Below are 19004 nucleotides of genomic sequence, written 5' to 3'. Positions count from 1 at the left end.
GTATATATATATATATAGTGATCATACTCGCGACCATGACTCAGATGCACGGAGAAAGAATTAAACAAGCTTGATTGCGTGCTGCGGAGTCGGAGCGAGAAAGACGGAATGATATTCTTTCTCTCACTCGGCGCATCAACTAGGCCGGCGCGTAGACACATGACAGACAAAGCGTCTCTGTGTGCGAAGTGGAAGAGGAAAAACGTTAGTGCGTTCGGGGCAAGATTTCTCAGCCCTACTCAAGGAGGGGGGGGGTCATAATTTTAATAAAATTATATACTTTTTGATGTCGCTGTGCAGCTCTTATGCGAAATACGTCGAAATGAAAACTTGGCCTCGGCATATTGACAGCATTGTTGATAATATCGATGACTCGATGTTTCAGATTTCCGCGCTGTGGTGGTACTTGATGTGGCTTTCGGCCGTGATGCCGTTGTAAACAAATCTATGAAGGATGCGGCACCATCCGGAGGCCAAACAAAGCATATGATGATCATTTGTTTTTTTTTATAGTTTTTTTTGTTTTTTATTTGGTAAATGTGCTGTTTAGGGGACCCACCTCCGATGACCTTGCCTGTTGCATATATTATCAAGAACATCCTCCTGAGTAATATTTAAAAGGTTTTAGTCGTCGCTAATTGTTTATTAAAAAGTTATTAATATCAAATTTTTATCAATTGAATATAATTTTTATATACACTGTACGTTGAAATAGATAAACAATATACATATATGCGCATTGATGGCATAATCCCTCCCCCTGCATCTCCTCCCCAAAAAACTAACTCAACCCCTTTCTGGATTAACGAAATTGATCGTATAACTGATTGTATAATGTGTGTAATTTTCACAATTGCGTAAAATATCATACGCCTGCCACTTGTTTGTATGTATAACAGGTGCTACATATCTTTTAACAATAGATAAAAGAATGTCAACACATCGATTTGGCACAAGCAAAACAAAAACTTTCTTCGTATCGCGTTCAGTACGGAATACTCATTGACTTCTAATTATGTGTCCGGTATTATATTTTCTTTTGCCTGTTTTTGCTTCATCTAATTCGACAATTTTGCTTTCTCCGCCAATTGGCTTTTGTTCGTTTACAATCTATTGTTGAATTAACTAAAAATGATTTAGCGAATTAATACAATATTAATTTATAAAAGTGTAAATAAGTAACATAAGCAATATAATATTACTCACTTGTCGACAAAAATTTGTCCAATCGATACTGACCATTTATTTGCAATTCATTCATTAAGATTTTATGTCCGCGCGCGCCGTGGTGCTGCATTATTAGAAAATATCTGATAAAACAGAAAATTTTAGTCAGATCCATATGCATTCGTTCAAACCATATTCCATAGAATACTAATTTTAAAATTGCAATAATGCAATTGTTTTTAATAGTTTTTTTCTTTTTTTGTTTTTACTGAAATCTTGTTCATCTTTTTCTATTTTTGTTTTTTTTTTGTAACTTTTGTAATATCAGGGGTTATTATTATTTTGTTAATAAGGAATGAGAACAAGGATTTTATCTTTCTTTCATGGACTTTCCGACTTCTGCCATATATCTACGGAGAACTCTCTCGTGCATTGCGGTTGACGACAAAGAGTTCGGAAAAATTACTACTTTTGCTCGATCGAGAAAGTAAAGTTTATAATAGGGTACACACACACGTGGAAGATCGATATCGACTGCACAATGCGAAATATCGGATCGCGATGTCAAGTTATCATTTTTTCTCGCTATCTCTTTTGCTGCCTTCTTTGCACGTTACTCTCTGCCGCTTTTGACCTCTGACTTTGTAATATTTCTTCGTACAGTGTAAAACATGATTTTCACAAGTCTTAACTATTCTTAATATATTCTGACACCTAGGACACATTATTTTATTGCAAACGACTTTTTTTCATACAAGGAATTCCACAAAGATTCGAAATTGTAAGTCATATGAATAAATTCGTGTAAATACATTTTCGAAGTCCACGAAACTCTGTTGAAATCCAAGTAATTGACTGGCTACACCACAAGACAGTGACTAAGAATAATAACACTGAGCAAAGCATTCTAAGTAAGAATATCTTATATATTTAAACGAAGAAATCAAAACAGAGAAATAAGGTTTGAAATGTAGTAAATATATTTGTATATAGCATGTGTATAGCATGTGTTTAGCACATGTTGACTCTTTAAATATGTACACGGTGTCGAAAAATTACGTTCTATTTATAAAAATTCTTTTGTTAATAACTTTCTAATAAACAATGAACGACTGTTAAAACCTCTTGAATATTACTCATAAGGGTGTCCTTGATAATATATATAATAGACAAGGTCATCGGAGTCTCCTAAGTATATTTACCTGTTTGTTTTTTAGTTTTTATTTTTTTAGTTTTTTATAGTTTTTTTATAGTTTTTTTTTTCTTTTTTTGCTTTTATTGTAATCTTATTCATCTTGTATTTTTATTTCTTTAAACATCAAAAGATTATTATTGTTCTGTTAATAAAGAATGAGATTAATGTTAACGAGGATTTCATCTTTTTTTCATGGACTTTCCGACTTCTGCCATATATCTACGGAGAACTCCCTCGTGCATTGCGGTTGACATCAAAGAGTTCGGAAAAATTATAACTTTTGCTCAATTGAGAAACGTAAAGTTTATAATAGGATTCATAGGCCCTGGAGGATCGACATCGACTGCACAATGCGAAATATCGGATCGTGATGTCAAGTTATCATATTTTTTTCTCGCAATCTCTTTTGCTGCCTTCTCTTTCTCCCCGTTTTTCCCTCTCTCTCCCCCTCCCTCTTTCCCCTTCGATACGTTGGAAACATGCGTGTTGCGAGCCCGAACGCGTATGACACTCGAACGAAAAATTCACAAATTCCTGGTCGCCCTATCGGCGTCTCTCCCTTTGTGCTTTATACATGTAAAAAGAACGAAACAAAATCAAACAAAATATGTCCAGCCTTTTTTATCAAGGCATCAACTGACGCGTTCACCATCGGGTTACCCGAGCCGAGGCGCACTTTTACGTGCGGCAGTCGGGCTACATGAGCTGGCGTTTGATTTTTTAGCCTTTTTTATTATTTCACCGCGTTGGATGATACGGGAGAGCCGTCGTGTGCAATAAATTCGCCAAAGTGTGCATTTAAATGTTTCATACGCAACGTCGTTTCACGTACACCACAATGAACGGAATTAAACACCAAAGCGGCGGATTTAACGCGCGCGAGCGCGCCAGAGCGGGACCCGGTATACATGGGGTTGTAATCTTTCACGGATGTGCGGGAGCGAGGAGCGCGCGTATGTATATATGTTGGCTCGACACTCTCCGCGTGTGCCGGTGCGTGGTAAATATGTAATGAAATAACTTATAACGCGAAGTAACTTGCAGGGATTGTCTGATTCGCGGCTTTTTTACACGCTCGGTCTGATGCTGCGCGAACACAGTGTGTGAAAAAAATCCGCACGGTATATTTCTTATTTAGTATGCACCTCGCGCGGCGGAGACGTAAGCAACGTGAGTCGCGGTGCTTTCAAGCGCGTAACCCGACTAATTTGACATGGTTACGTTTTCCAACGAAATTTCCGACCGGTTGGAAATGCATTCCATGCATGCGAGATCGGACAATATCCAGCATTAGTGTGCCTTTGTACCTATTAATTCGCTTTGTGCTTTATTCTGCGTATGCTGCGGACCCCGCGCTTCAGGCTGAAGAAGCGGGATGTAATTGCTAACGTTGTGTGCAAACCAAAGGAACGAAATTGACGTTTCATCGGTTGATCCTTTGCCGCTTTGATTCTCGGGAGTCGCGAAGCGTCCGAAGAAGAGAGGAAAATGCGCCGTTTCGTTTTTCCACTCGAGATAGCCTGTCGCGCTTTTGCCAGCTTTTGCCATTCGATAGTCTGCTAATTGACGGCAGTATCTGCCAATTACGATAGGAACTAACGAGCGAACGTATTAATCAAGGCAATGTTCGTTTCGCTAATAACGCAGAGTGCAACACTACATGTTGTTATTTGTCGGAGGCAAACCGTCGCCAACGTAGTAATTACGTGATTCAAAATTAATCTAACACGGCAATTGGCAACAAGACACGATGCTCTCGCGGGGTGGCGTTGATTCCGTTCGGCAAGTGATGTAGGCATCACCGGGGATATTCAGGGCCGTTTACCCTTAGAATACTAGTGGAGCAGTGCGGAGCGTTCCGTACGCCTGGATGCTCGTCTGATCGTTTCCATTTTATACGCCCGTGGGCGACAGCGACGGTTCTCGTCGATCAAATATGTACGCCTACGGTACTCTAAGGGGTAAGCCTCGTATACGCGTTCGATATTTGGCGCTATATATGAACGTTCGATGAAAAAAGCGATGCCTAGCGTTGCTTCCTGGTTCGGGGGATTTTTCACGATAAATTTGATAGCTCGGTACAAGCTGTGCGCCCGGAGGAAATGTTGCGGTAAATATAACACAAAATTTCGTGCGATTTTGCCGCGCAGAATTATATATCTATTATTGAAATTGTGCATTATTCTCTTAAAGTGAATTCGTGAATAGTCATTAATATCAGTTATAAGTATAACACTGAGCCGTTTCAGTGCTGTACTTATAGCTGCAAATCAGTGTATATTTACTGCTTTCAATGATGTTTCACTGATTCATTTTAAGAGAATACGATTGAAATTATATACAATATATTTGTATTAAAAGTCTCACGTTTGACTTGTTACTGAGAAATTCTTGTAATCATTTGGACGTTTCTTATATCGCATATCAAAAAGACCGTGAGATATGTGCTACCTCTGTAATAATTTATGGTACAGTCTCAGTATTCGGTCCAGCCTTACGGAGGAAAAGAGAAATATTATTTTCAGATCATTTTTACTACATATATTATTTTCGCGCAAAAGCTAATACACGAAGCGCATAAACGTGGCGTGACACAGCTTGCACAGCGCGCGCATGATGCACTAAATTGCGAAAACGATCGTTAAAAATTCTACTTAGGGGGAGAATATATGATGAAAGCGCAGCGACGCATTTTCCATCGCATCATCGGGATCGAATCAGTTGCGTATGAAGCGATGCAAATTATATTCTCAAGAATAGTGTGCCATTAGCGATAATGAAGTACGTGCTCGGCGCTCTCGCAGATTAACCAGCACCAGCAGACGGCTTATGATGCATTGCAGGGCAAATTAAATCTTTCCGGTAATAGCGTGCTATTGCTGTTTACCAGTCGCTTTTCGCTAATTCCGCATCATTTCCCGCGATGGACGGTAACCGGACGTTTTTCACGATGTGCTCGCGCATAGGAATGCCGCTTCACTCGAGTGTCCTTCGCGAGCAAACAACGTTCGTAATCTTATTGTTCTCGTGGCAATTTTATCGAGACTGATATAGAATTAAAGGTTGGCGTAAAGTATTTTATCAGCTCTTTGAAACAAATTCCCCGTCGGCCTCTATAGTGACGAACAGGTATCACGATACATGAGAAACGCGCGCGACAACGTTCTCTCCACGCTTTTCCCACCCACGAAATGAAGGACCGTGCTCGCTCTCCACGGCACTCAAATGGTGCCGGTCAACCCCCGCTTCTCATTTTACCACACCGACGCCCATGCTTGCTATGTAATTCGAATCAGATTTCACAGAGCAGAGGTAAACGTTCTCTAGTAGTATGAATTCCAGATATTGATGCGCTCTACGTCCCGTGAATCGTTCGTACCACCGATACGCCAGAAGGCAATGGCTGAAATATCCTAACTTTCCTACGGCGTAATATCGGCATTGCGAAAGCCCGATCCGTTCTGCGCTCTCTCGCGCGGTACACACGAGTGAAAATGTTTCTCAAACAACAATACCATTCCCGACGCTCTGCCTCCTGTCGTTCATATTTTCAAAACACGAAGGAACCGAGAAGATAGAAATTGTAATTGGAATTGTAATAGGTGTTTGTGTGTACGTGATGTCGACTGTTTATGCTGCCTCGCCTTTACTGGAATCTGGAAGCGAAGCAAAAGCGCGGTCGATGAACTTTAAAACAATCAGGTATCAGAGCGCGCCTCTTTGTAGAACAAAACGGCAAATGACCAAGGACGGGTGGCATCGAATCTACAAAGGATCCGTATGATCAAAGTAAAAATCGACTTGCGATATATTTCAGATGAAGTTATTAACAACTGCATGTTAACGACATTGACAAAAATCCGCTGCGAAATTAGAAGCACGGGCGAAGGGAAATTTAAACGGAAAATTCGTAGACGCGCATCCCTCTCTCTCTCTCTCTCTCTCTCTCTCTCTCTCTCTCTATCATTTTATTTTATTTTTATTACGACTACTGTTCACGAGACTTTCTCATAACATCCGATGTGGGATCGACGTGGAAACAAGAGCGAATAGAACGCACAGTCGCTCGTTATTGCGTATTTATCGTTCGAGCAAACGATTTCCAATTCCCTCCGTAAATACAAATAGCCTTACAAATAGCTTCACTCAGCGCCCGACCAGGGGACGGGTTGTTTGCGCTATGCATTTTTACGCCTCCCACGCGAGACTGGAACGTTCGTCGGGCTCGTCGTCCTTTCCTCTCGGCGTATGCACGAGCGCGTGTAACGATTTATGCGTCGACACGTAATTATCCGAAATACTAACCTGATACCCCTCTGAACAATAAGGAGAAGTGCGTAAAGCGTATTATGCGTTTCCGGCACCACGTTATCCTGCCTTAATGAGCAATGGCAGCGATCTAATCTGTATAATTGCATACATAAGCCGCACCATGTGCCCGCATAAAGGACAGGCTATTCACATCGATCAAAGCGCTTGACTTAGCCGATTAATTTGCCATTACGCCAGTCACCGGCGATGTCGCGCGCCAAGAACACGAGTAACTTTAGTCCTATCGAGAGGGTGTAGAAAGAGGGGTATGAAGAGGGCGAAGTTTGGGGGCAACCAAGCGAAGCGTCACTAATAATTGTTGTACGCTACACCCTCGTCTAGCGCCGTGGCGCCTCGCACGGAACGCCGTAACCCATACGGTCCGCCTTTTGTATAATATCTACGCTACGTGAGAGGAGTTTATGGTATAATTTGCGAGAATGCGCTCGCATTCATTGCCCCGCCGTATTTGCGCATACTTGCGCTTGCCATATCTACGTTTCATATGCATACTCACGCGCGCACGCTCGCACTGTGTGGTAATGTAAATCAATGTTAACAAAAGCTCGGTGTACGTCGCGTATAAATCCCACGGGCAGAGTCGGAGGAAATTTTTATTGAATATATACTGTTGGTCGCACAATTACGATGTAAACATACCGGGTCACGTCTGGCCGGCCAGCTACGCGACGATTTTCGTCGCACCGAGAGACAATCAGGACATTTGAGACCCGCGACTCCATCTCTAGTATCGAAATAAAATCGGAATACCAAATTTTAAGATCGCGAGGAAACGCAAATCTCTGGTTGATATGTAATAAAGGCTGACGAATAAACGAATTTCTTTTTTAATGAGCACCGCTTTTCAAAGCATAATTTGGATTAACGCGGATATATGAAAGAAATTGACGAGCAGAACAAATTTCTACGACTTTTAACTCTTCGGACGATTGTTTTGCACAGAAAGTAATTTATAGTAAGAATTGTTGCCGAATTTTTTAACCGATGTAGTAGATCGAGATATTCTGCAGTAACTTCTTATTCTTCAGTTTTATTCAGTTTTATACAAGCTATTGATTTTTAGGCGGAAATTGAAATTTACTATTAAAGGATTTGCTGCGTTTCTGATAGTCTAATCTAACCGAAAAAAAATATTAAATATTCTCTCTCCGTGTATGTTGCGTGTGGCTTGTGGAAAAATGTGACTCGTTATGCAAGTCCGCGGAAAGATTCGAGCTGGTCAGTTTAAGTGTGCTAAAATCAAGAATTTTACGTGAATACGAGCGAATGATCGTTTCTATAGAGGCATGGACGGAACACAAGTGAAACTAAAGCACATTGGTGGAGCCACGAATTTTAAATCCCTCTTGATTGCCCACTGATGTACTCGGCATAGTGAAATCCATCGGGAAAGCCACACGGGTGGCAGGCCAGGCGCGCTTTGGTAGGATTATGTCCGCGCGATCAATGGTGTGTACTCAACAAAAAATTCTCTCCAATTTCATATCTTCAAAGCGCACATTATTAGCACAATTTGCACGAACGCGCGGAATAGAGGCCTTAATTGCACAAATTTAATTTCACAAGGTCTATTTCCGACGCGCTTAATTTTAAAACGATTTTCCGGAAAACGGAAAGATTCAAAATCAACGCACTCTGGGAAAACAAACACCGGCGAGCACCAATTTATTTTCCGCTTACCGTGAAACGTTTCAATACGGAGATAATATTATGCGGATGAGAAACCTGGAAAAATCTTACGCGGAAAATTGGAATTTTTGTACAAGCCAACGGAATTATCTCGTCTGTAGTTTCGATATTCTGAAATCGCTGAATAAGCAAGTGCGTTTGACACTCGGTGCTGTTTGATCTTTGACTTCGTGTGCGCGTAACGCGAGCAGTAACCCTTCCTTTCCTTTCGCACGAAAGGATTAGGGAAGAATCGGCAGTTATAATCTAGCGTCGATCGACCGTTTGATCCGGCAAAAGTTACTTCAACTTTATAAGGGTTACTGTTTCCTGTACTTGACGTCCACTCTCAATACACATCCTTTGTTTGGTGAATAGAGACGCAGCGCCCGAGGCGGTAACTCCGCAGCGAAGACCGATAGAATCCTAGTTGAAAGAGGAATTTTCACGGTTGCTATGGTGAGGAGAGAAAACGTGACGTATCGCGTACGGTATCGCGGGACTGTGAGGCGCATTCAAAAATAAGTAGAAGAAAAATTCAAGTACCCTTGGGCAAAAGCAGCTTTGCAAAAGTCGCATCGTGGCGCGCGTTGTTAAGGTAATGAAAGATTTATCGAGCGCAAACGAGCACGACCACTCGTTACGCGACATAAAGGCAATTATGGAAATCACCTCGTAATTTGCGCGGTGTCGTCAGAAGTACAAGCGAGTATCCTGCAATTGTTTTGTTTGGCTCTCTTGCTCTTCGATCGTACGCGAAAAACGCGAACAACGATTGCTCGAGCATCTGTCAGAGTACACGGGGAAAACGGTTTGGTTGATTCGTGCATAAGTCTAATTGGTGCCAATTAAACTCGACAGTAAACTACGGAACAACAAATTATGTGGTTGTCCCAACTACAGAACAATTGCTGAGTTATTGACGTTATAACAGCGACATATTTGTTTGGTCCAATCAGAGTGTATTCATGGTAAATGCCAATCCAAACGATCTCTGGTCGAAATTTCTAGTCGTCATATTCGAGTTGAAATTTTAGTCCTACGACCTTTTAACCTTTCGACCTTTCTAACATCTGTGTATTCTAATGTATGTGTAAAGAGCAATATGTGTAACACACACAGAAACTGAGATCCTACTCAGCGCCTCTTGTGAATGAAACGTATAAAATACTATTTATAGGTTCTAAAGAGGATTTCTCGTCAAAACAAGTAGATTAAATAGAATCGAAACAGGTTGATATAGACTTCAGAATATCGAAATGAGTTTTAAATGGAATATCGAGGTCAAAAGGATTCACAAATTTCGAATTCGCGCAACTATATTGACGTAGTCAATGTGACAAAATAACTGATAAATAAACTTACTCAAAAGGTATACTCCGATTTCTTTCTAATCTGGCACAAATGTAGAAGTACAAAAAATATTTAGGTCACATTTTTTCATTTTGGTCCACTTTGAGATCCACTTTTCACGGGCAATTTATAGCTTTTTAATGTTCTCACTCCTATCATCAACAAGTACAACAAAAATGCATAAGAAATAAATTTATAGTTAACTATAAATAACTTTAAGTAATTTTAAGCAACTTTAAGTTAATTTGAACAACTTAAAGTAATTTTTCCTAAGGGATTACACGAAGATGACTATGGTGATGCAACTATGCTGCTCGCAACTAAATATTTCTGATTATTTGCACCATATCTCTTTTCCCCGTGTGATCTTCTACTCGACCTGCTCAGAGAAGCCTCGAATATTTCCATTCGCTACCGAAAAAATCAAGTGTTAGTCGTATTTGCATTCGAACACGACGCGATATTTGGCTATATTCGCTACATGAACTTCTAATCTTTTAGTGTTAAACGCCATATAGATTCCGTTCAAACAATCGTTACTGTCCACTGCGCATGAAACGATGAGTGGAATAAATCACGACATTCGCAGCTGTTTGTTTTCCCACGTAATAACTGTCGAAATTAAAACTTTACCAACAGTACACGTTGCAAATCTTTTTAATCTATATTGATAATTCTAGCGGACTTCTTGTCTCACTTGCAATTGCAACTCTATTTTTGTGTGTATTTAACTGCAAAAATATGATTGAATAATTCTCACGATTTTCCTTCTAACTTAACTTCTAACGATCTCTCTCTCTTTTCCTCCCTCTCTCTCTCTCTCTCTCTCTCTCTCTCTCTCTCTCTCTCTCTTATTCCTCTTTTCATTTCCGCCCGTTCCTTTCCAGGTTTCTCATATTTTACAGACGGTATCTCCCACGGTAAAAAAATTTTTGCAGAGGTAGAGAATATGTATAAAAAGGATTGGCATATACATAATGGATATACGCTTATAAAGAGAACTAATAACCACTTATAGCCGCGGGAGGCGAAGCTCGCGGCATGAGAATTTATGAAAATTGTAATTGAAGTAATTCGCGTGATATTTGAACTTTGATTGCGATATGGAAACGCTGCAAGAGAAGTATTTCACGATTCTGCCATATAATGTAATATCAAAGAGCAGATATATGTCGCCAATCGTTCTTTTATTTCAGTAATCTGTTATTGTGCGCGGGCATTTATTGCTGTCGAAGTTGGCCTTTTATGTGGGCTCCCCGTCCGATCGGTGAATTATAATGGAAAAACAGAAAAAGCTTCGTTCTTTTTTTAGCAATTCTCGGACGTGTTGATTCGTCTCGATATTGCCTCGTATGTATGATACCTGCGTCCGCGGCGACGCGTTTGCGTTTAATTACGTTCGAGTGTCCGAGTTTATTGGATATTGGATGAGGCAAGAGCGCATGGCTCGTTTTTTTCTATTATACGAGAGAACACGCTTTGATATTTCCCCTCTGTTCGAGCAATTAAATTGTAATAAACTTCTCATTTTGTTGACAACGAGCTTTCGCCGCCGTCAGTTCCGCCGATCGCGCGGTTTCCACGCAACTGAGCTTGGATTTGTGCAACTCGACTGCGAGGTGAATTATTATTGCTGACGTCTCGCGTCTCCCAGGATCAATTTGCCGAGGCGTTCTAGGTGCGGCGAGTTCAAATCAAATTTATGATGGAATTCGGAATGAAATTTTGCGCGGTTGTTTACAGAAGCGAAGAAGGCAAGCCTGAATGTTTGGTGTAAAAATGGCCCTGCGTTTGGGAACTTCGTATCAAAATTGCATGAGAGTGTGACAGCCGAAATTCGATTTTCGGTTAATTCTAAGTTTTCAAATGGAGATCGGGTGTTTGTATGACCGTATGATCCTTCTCGGAGAGCGATTGTGGCAGCCAAAAGGACACTGATAACGCTGGATCTTGTATCGCCCTTTATCGAAGCCGTGACGCGCTTTGCGATAGTTTTCGACGCAGAGAATATCTCATTTGAGCACATCAGATTGCAATTGGAGACAGTATTAATGCAAGATCGCGACAAGAGGATTTCGTAATAAACTCTCGCAGCGATTCAAACACTCGAAACGTTCAAAAATATCCCGTCGCTCGTCGCCGAAGACGACTGATTTCGGAAAACCTCGCAGTGCGGCTCATATGTACCATTTCATTGTTACTAATTAAAAGAAAAATCATTCCCTCTGGAAACATAACAGAAATCGCGTATACTAAACAATAGAGAAATATAGCTCTGTAAATGTATAACTACATTAAATTTAATATTTTTTAAGCCTATAAGAGCTAGTCACGGGATTTTATTTGCGAGATTAATTTCTTTTTGGAGGATAATAATACATTACGATATATTGCACCAGCCAAAATCTCTCCTGTCCTAATGTACAGGGTGTTGCATTTACATACAGGTCAGCACGATGGGTTGCCTCGTCGGCAGGCACGCGTACCGTGTCATAGTAGACCTTGGCGAAATTATCACGCGCGCGATTGAACGCAGTAAACTTCATAGGAAAGAAAGCGCGCCTGCCGACGAGGCAACCCGTCGTACTGACTTGTATGTAAGTGCAACATCCTGTACGTTGGGCAACTTCGTTTAACCGATTATCGTTTGACCGACTCTGTTTTATTCTAAATTAAATCAATGATTCCCCATCCTTCCATTATTGCATATCATTTAACAATTTCTTGCCTCAACATTATTATCTTACCGAAAAAGAAATTAATCTCGCAAATAAAACCCTGCGACTAGCTTCCATACACCTAAAGATTATTACATTAAATGTAGCTATAAATCGTATAATTGATGATGCGTTCCTTTGACTTCTCTTTCTTATCGACGTAGCTCGTTTTGCCGCGATATCGATCTGTTTTGCATCAAATGGTTATATAATAATACGGGGATATGCTCATCACTTAATTTATCGTGAGGATGCGGCGTCAGACTTTGTTCGAGGCCAACGTGTTATTACAGCTGACCTGTTTTAGCCGCAGGTGTCCGTGTCATTAGCATGAATTCAATCTTGTCACCAAAAATTCACCGTCTGTCCTGCCGTAATTGATCGACGCGATGGACTGCGAAACGCGTTTGTAGTACTCGGCTTTGTTATGTGAACCTGAAGCTGACGCAAGTCCTCGGGGTGCGTCGCATAGATTCGATACCACGAAATCGCTATCCCCCCCTCGAGAGGTCTGACAAACGTGTCTCACCGTCCGCGCGTTAATTAATTGTGAATTAATTGTATGTAGTATTATATGCGCACGCTGAACGAGGGAGTTCTACTCGTAACTTACTCGCGGGCAGAATTTTCTAGACAATTAACACGATTAATTATGTATGTATATGTACGTGTCAGGGATTAATGTTTTTTTCATAATGAGTTCAAATTGACTGGGCATATTATTCTCCACGACGAGTTCTTAATAAGCGAAAAATATTCACGAAGCAAACGCCTCCAAGCACGACGAATATTCGCGACAGAGTTGAAACCTCGAATTCGTCCTTTATATCACGTACGTCGGCTAAAAGGCTTTTGTCCCTGTAATGGAAAACGGCTTAACCCTTTGAAGCACAAAACCTTCAAAACTCGAATTCTAATAAAATATTCATGTCGCATGTCTAGAATGACAAACCAAGAGATTCTTGTGAAATTAATAGATAACCTCGTGAAACTACCGTATTTCAACGGGTTAATAAACCTCGTGTATAATTTATCACTTTCTCTGCCGTGAGCGTCATTAAAGTCGGAAAGCTTTCGTATTAGTGACATTGCCGAATCAAGTGATTATTATATAATACCGAGAGGATAACACTTCCAAGTACTTATACTATCCTGCTATCCGCTTGTCTCCTTTTTTTATTGAATTTAAATGTCCATTTAAATTAAAGATGAAATAATCAGTTGAAATTTAAATTTTAAGACAATATCTCTCGCACTTGAGATGTTTTAAAAAACGGCTGACGCGCAAACTTAACATTTTTAACGGCGTTAAAAAAATCGCTTCAAATTCACGAAACTATGCGCGTAGCTTTGCGCGTAGCTGCTTACGAGAAGTTTACGAAACTCAGTAGTAACTTTGTCTTCATAGACCACATCGATCGTGAGTCAACAAGAATTTCGCGTTCTTCTCAAACGCGTGTCGCAGATTGTTGACGAAACATAAATTGTGCTCCTCACTGTTCTCTTCAACGAAGTATCGTTGACCCGCCAAGAATGGCATTCCCCTACGGCGAATGCTCTGATATGGCTGATACAAGAACGTAAATTTGTACTCGTGCGAGAGGATATTTGCATGAACTTTTAACGGAAACTCGCTTAAGTTAAAGCTTAGATCTGTTAAGAACAACATATAAGTTCTTGTTTGAAAATTGATAAATTGTCCATATGTCGCTCGCGTCGTGAGGGGATTCAGAAAAAGAAACAAATTCTTGTTTTTCGATCATTTCTGGTCTAAACAAAAAGTATCGTATACGGTAATCGGTAATTTATGATGCAAAATCTCTAAAATGAACATTTTCAAGTCTCTTCGACGCAAATATTCGGAATTAAAAGCAATAATGATCAAAATCGACAAGGCAGTAAAGCTACTAAATTTCCCTTTGCAAACAAGACTGGCACGTCCTGTTCACGTGACTTTTCCCTATGACAAAGATGTATGAATTAATGTCTGTTGATAAATTATTATTATTAACATCGCTGATATTAATAATGTTATAATAATTATTATATTATTATATACTGACAGGTCCGCCATTGGAGTTCAAAGGCAAATACGAAAACAACTGATCGGAGTGCAACATGTTACATCAGATAAATCATACAAAATTTATTTTATATATAATAAATTTTTACATAAATTATATATTATATATATTATTTCCGCATATTATTTAAAGTAATAACACTGGTAATCCATTGGCCGATCTGGCGGTATTAATTTTTGCATATTTTGATTTTTACTTTAAGGACATTTACACGACAGCAAGCTACCATCGTCAGTATATCCTCACAGTTATTATACATTGGAAGTGCGTGCAAGAATTTTTCGAGCGATCGATTCAAGAGATAAGTTATTTTACAAAATGCAGAAGCCAACAATGGCTTGAAAAACAGGAAATTGTGGATAATGATAGCGGATTTTTTTTATTAAAAACGACATGCATTGTTGGTACGAATTTTGGTTTGAGTTCCAGTTTGAGTTCTGGAATTCTCATGAGGTACTATGTTATGCTGAAAATGTTACGTTGAGTTCAACGATAGATAATAATGTTGATTTCCGAAATCGCATATTTGGTAAATATGGTACAAAAGCACCACATCGCGTTACGCGATGCGGTGTGCGCTGCGCTACAGATGCGCGCTGTGTCCTGTTATTCTGTATCACGTCGGATTCCGCAAGGCGAAAGAACGATCATAAATCTCGAGAAACATGAGTTCTTATTTTATAATAAACATTCTAACTGTACACGGAAAAATTATTGTGGTAAAATTTACATTAAAACTATATTGCTTTTTTTACATCGTTTCTTATGAAATCGGATTATAGTGAAATTGTAATATCAAGCGTAGAAATAGAAATATATTAACTGTTGAAATAGTAAAGTTTACGATCTACCGAATATAAGATATAAAAAACTTTTGAAACAAGTAATTATAATAATTTTGTAGCAAAGAATCAAAAGTACATAACATTTTTTGAGCGTATATATACACTGAGGGAAAAATTATCTTAAAATCAACAGATATTTTTTTTATGAGTGCCATTAACATATTTACTTAAATCTAAATTCTCTTTATTTAAATCAAATATTGTTTACCTGATTTAAGTAAACAATATTTGGTTTAAATAAAGAGAATTCAGATTTAAATAAATATGTTAATGGCACCCATAAAAAAAATATCTGTTGATTTTAAGATAATTTTTCCCTCAATGTAGTAATTCGGTCATATTTTTGTATGTTACAAGATTACAAAAATTTTGTTGTAACTTTTACTACAATATTTTCTCCGTGTACAGCAGAAGAAAATCGTATAATTTTTATGAGAGAATTATATATCATTTGATGATACGTACGCGTAAATATATCCAGATCTTTTCTTTTACGAAAATTTAAAATTTTGAAATAAAAATGATAAGGCCACATCCTGAATGGAAGGTCGATTCGCGAGAGAGCAGAACGATTAAAATTCATTTCATTTCCCAAACATGTTACCGTCATTTTTAGTGTATTATCAGCTTGCAAACGTTCATCGATTATTTAGTCAGTCTTTTTTTAAGCTGTTTTCGGCCCCATTATGGTGTTCACAGATATACATATTTCATTATTTTACTGTTCGTTCACGTATATTAATAAATTTTTCATTAGCCAGACCGCTAGACAATGTAGTATACAACAGTTACGTAATAAAACGCATTACATGTCATATTTAATCAAAATATTTACCATCGTTATATACTACCTTCCGCTTTCAAATAATTTGTCAATCAACATGACTCGTTTTTTGAGTTAATAAAATCAAATAATGATCTGACCAATTTTTGCAAGCTTTTCATATATATATACCAATTGCGATGATACGTTAAAGAAGATGATTCAAATAATGTATAATAACTATTGTTAAAGTATGAATCAACATAAAAACACTAACTAACGCTAATACTGCCAGATTCCTCAATGAAATGCAAATATTGTTACGTTATATAATGTATAGAAAACATATACACAATACATATTTTAAGTATATATTACATATAAAATTAATTTATGTATGATTTATCTAATATAATAAATATTGCAAACTGATCAGATATTTTCGTCTCTTCTTTTCATTTATAGTGGCAAATCTATTGGTATGTAATCAAATAACGTAATTAATAATAATAACTCTATTAATATTTCATTAATGTTAATAATAATTATAATTTATTACCGATTAATTCGTATATATTTATCATAGAAAAATATTATGTCAGCAGAATTGGCCAGTATTACTTCCAAAGAGGAATTTGGCAGTTTCACTCCTTCATCGATTTCGTCCTTTATTGATTCAGAATATGTACTTTATTATTAAACATTATTGACGTTTATTGTTAGCCATTTTGTCGCTAGGACATTTTGACTCATACTTTAACAATAGTTATTATACAATACTTGAAACATCTTCTTTAACGTATCATCGCAATTGGTATATATATATGAGAAGCTTGCAAAAATTGGTCAGATCATTATTTGATCTTATTAACTCAAAAAACGAGTTGATTGACAATCACGGAATACTCAATATTAATCAATTCCCCTACATTATCGAATAATTATGGATCTGCTATAAGATATTGCAATTAATTATAATTACACATCACATATATGTAATATTCAAGATATCTTAAAACTTGATAGAACGTGTGTAAGTGAATATTCTATTCATTTCAAGAAGAAAAAGTTACTAAAATATATAACAATATATAATAATATATAATAATATATATTATTATTTTCTAAATATAAGTACTCATATCTATACATCTATATGATTGATATCTTTATAGTTATATATGTGTATTTAAATTTTCGAATGAAAATAATGTCATCTAGTGATATGTTAATCTTTTATATAAGAGAGATTAATTACATTAATTACATTAAAGCGTATTTCGTCAGCGTGAGAATGAACACATCTCAGAATTTAGCTGTTTTGTTATTGATGAATAACCTCAGAATTTAGCTGTTTTGTTGTTTTTCAATCCCCGACATATTCCATATTAAAAAATGAAATAAATTACATTAAGTGAATAAATAAATAATTATATTAAATTTTCCATAAATGATCAAGTAATTATGAATTTACTATGAGATACAATCATCAATAATTAAAGCGTCGCCTCTATATAATATAGTATTTATAAGGTATCTTTTAGAAATAAATAATCAAACGAGATGGATATTCTACTCATCTTAGATCATTAGATAAAATTAATTACTAGATAATTTAGATTATCATTAGATAATTTAAATATGAATTTGGAAACTCTTTTCTTTTCCTAGATATAAGTACTTATATTTATACATGATTTATATCTATATAGTTATACATGTATATTAAAATTTCGAATGGAAATAGTATGTCATCAAATAATACATTAGTCTCTTATACAAGATGAGATAAAACGAATTTTGTCAACGCGAGAATAAATATATCTGCTACATTAATTTAAAAAAATGTTCCAGAAATTCTGAAGAAATTTTAAGATGCTTATTATAAAATTAAAACTCATATCTACAGAGCTGATCATTGTTCTTTTGCCTTGCGATATCAGATATGATGCAAAATAGTAGGATATACCGCGTATCTATAACGCGACGCTTACGCCATATTTATGAAATATGCGATTTCGGAATGTAACATTATTATATATTGTTGAAATTCAGCATAACATTTACTTTAAACTTATACCTCATAAAAATTTTAAGATACCGCAAAAGGACAATAATAATTATAGAAGACATATTAAGAAATCCAATTTTCTCCTTAAATCTAAGTACACAGTTATAAAGAACATCAAACACCATAAATGTTTGCATGAGACATTTTTCAAACGTCTTACGGTTTCGAAGATATAAACTCACAATCAATTTAATCGAATTTCCTTCAAGGGGTTTCGATTTAACCCCTAATTGTACGAAAAGACACGTACAAAAAAGACAAAAAGTGTGAAAAAATTAATTTCAATTTAATGAATCTGAATAAAAATACTGTGTTAACATACCTATTGGAAGATATAGTCGTGAAGATTGCAAGCAACTTGGAGCTGGGCCGCAGCAGCAGGGACGGCCGCTTGCCGTAGTTGGATCGAGATCATCGACTCCTCGGGTCATCGTCACCTGCAGCGATACCAGTAGGCTGAGCCGGGCTGACGAAGGACTGTTCGGTTGGACGCAAAGAACCGAACTGAACGAAACGCGCAAAGCCGCTTTGCTTCATAGCATGTTATATAGTTATGCGCGTGCGCCTAGTACAAATGTATGTGTATTTGTCAGTATAGAAATTGTCAATGTATAAAGTATCGATCTGCGCAAAATTCAATGCGCAAAAATTAAATAGCCCGACATATGTGTGCATACAAGATGAAAATGTATATAAGTATTGTTGTAGAGATGTATGTATATAAGAAATTAATAACAAACAAAGTTCTCTCTCTCCCTTTCTCTCTCTCTCTCTCTCTCTCTCTCTCTCTCTCTCTCTCTCTCTCTCTC

The 19004-nt window shown here is 37.6% G+C and overlaps 1 long non-coding RNA gene across 1 annotated transcript in view; it reads right to left on the bottom strand.

Annotated features, from left to right (window-relative positions):
• Positions 1-9870, bottom strand: part of LOC116852395 — a 35015-nt gene extending 25145 nt beyond the window's left edge. The window contains exons 1-2 of the long non-coding RNA XR_004379764.1: positions 1207-9870; positions 281-1125 (exon numbers count right to left, since the gene is read on the bottom strand). This is a non-coding gene — a long non-coding RNA (uncharacterized LOC116852395). The remainder of the gene's footprint in view (positions 1-280; positions 1126-1206) is intronic.
• Between the last annotated feature and the right edge of the window lie 9134 nt (positions 9871-19004).

This window comes from Odontomachus brunneus, unplaced genomic scaffold (assembly GCF_010583005.1).
Source record: "Odontomachus brunneus isolate Ranch 3 - 2012 unplaced genomic scaffold, Obru_v1 Obru_scaffold_222, whole genome shotgun sequence".
NCBI classification, from domain to species: Eukaryota; Metazoa; Arthropoda; class Insecta; order Hymenoptera; family Formicidae; genus Odontomachus; species Odontomachus brunneus.
Note: the sequence above shows the minus strand (reverse complement) of the source record. Positions and strands in the feature narration are given on the sequence as shown.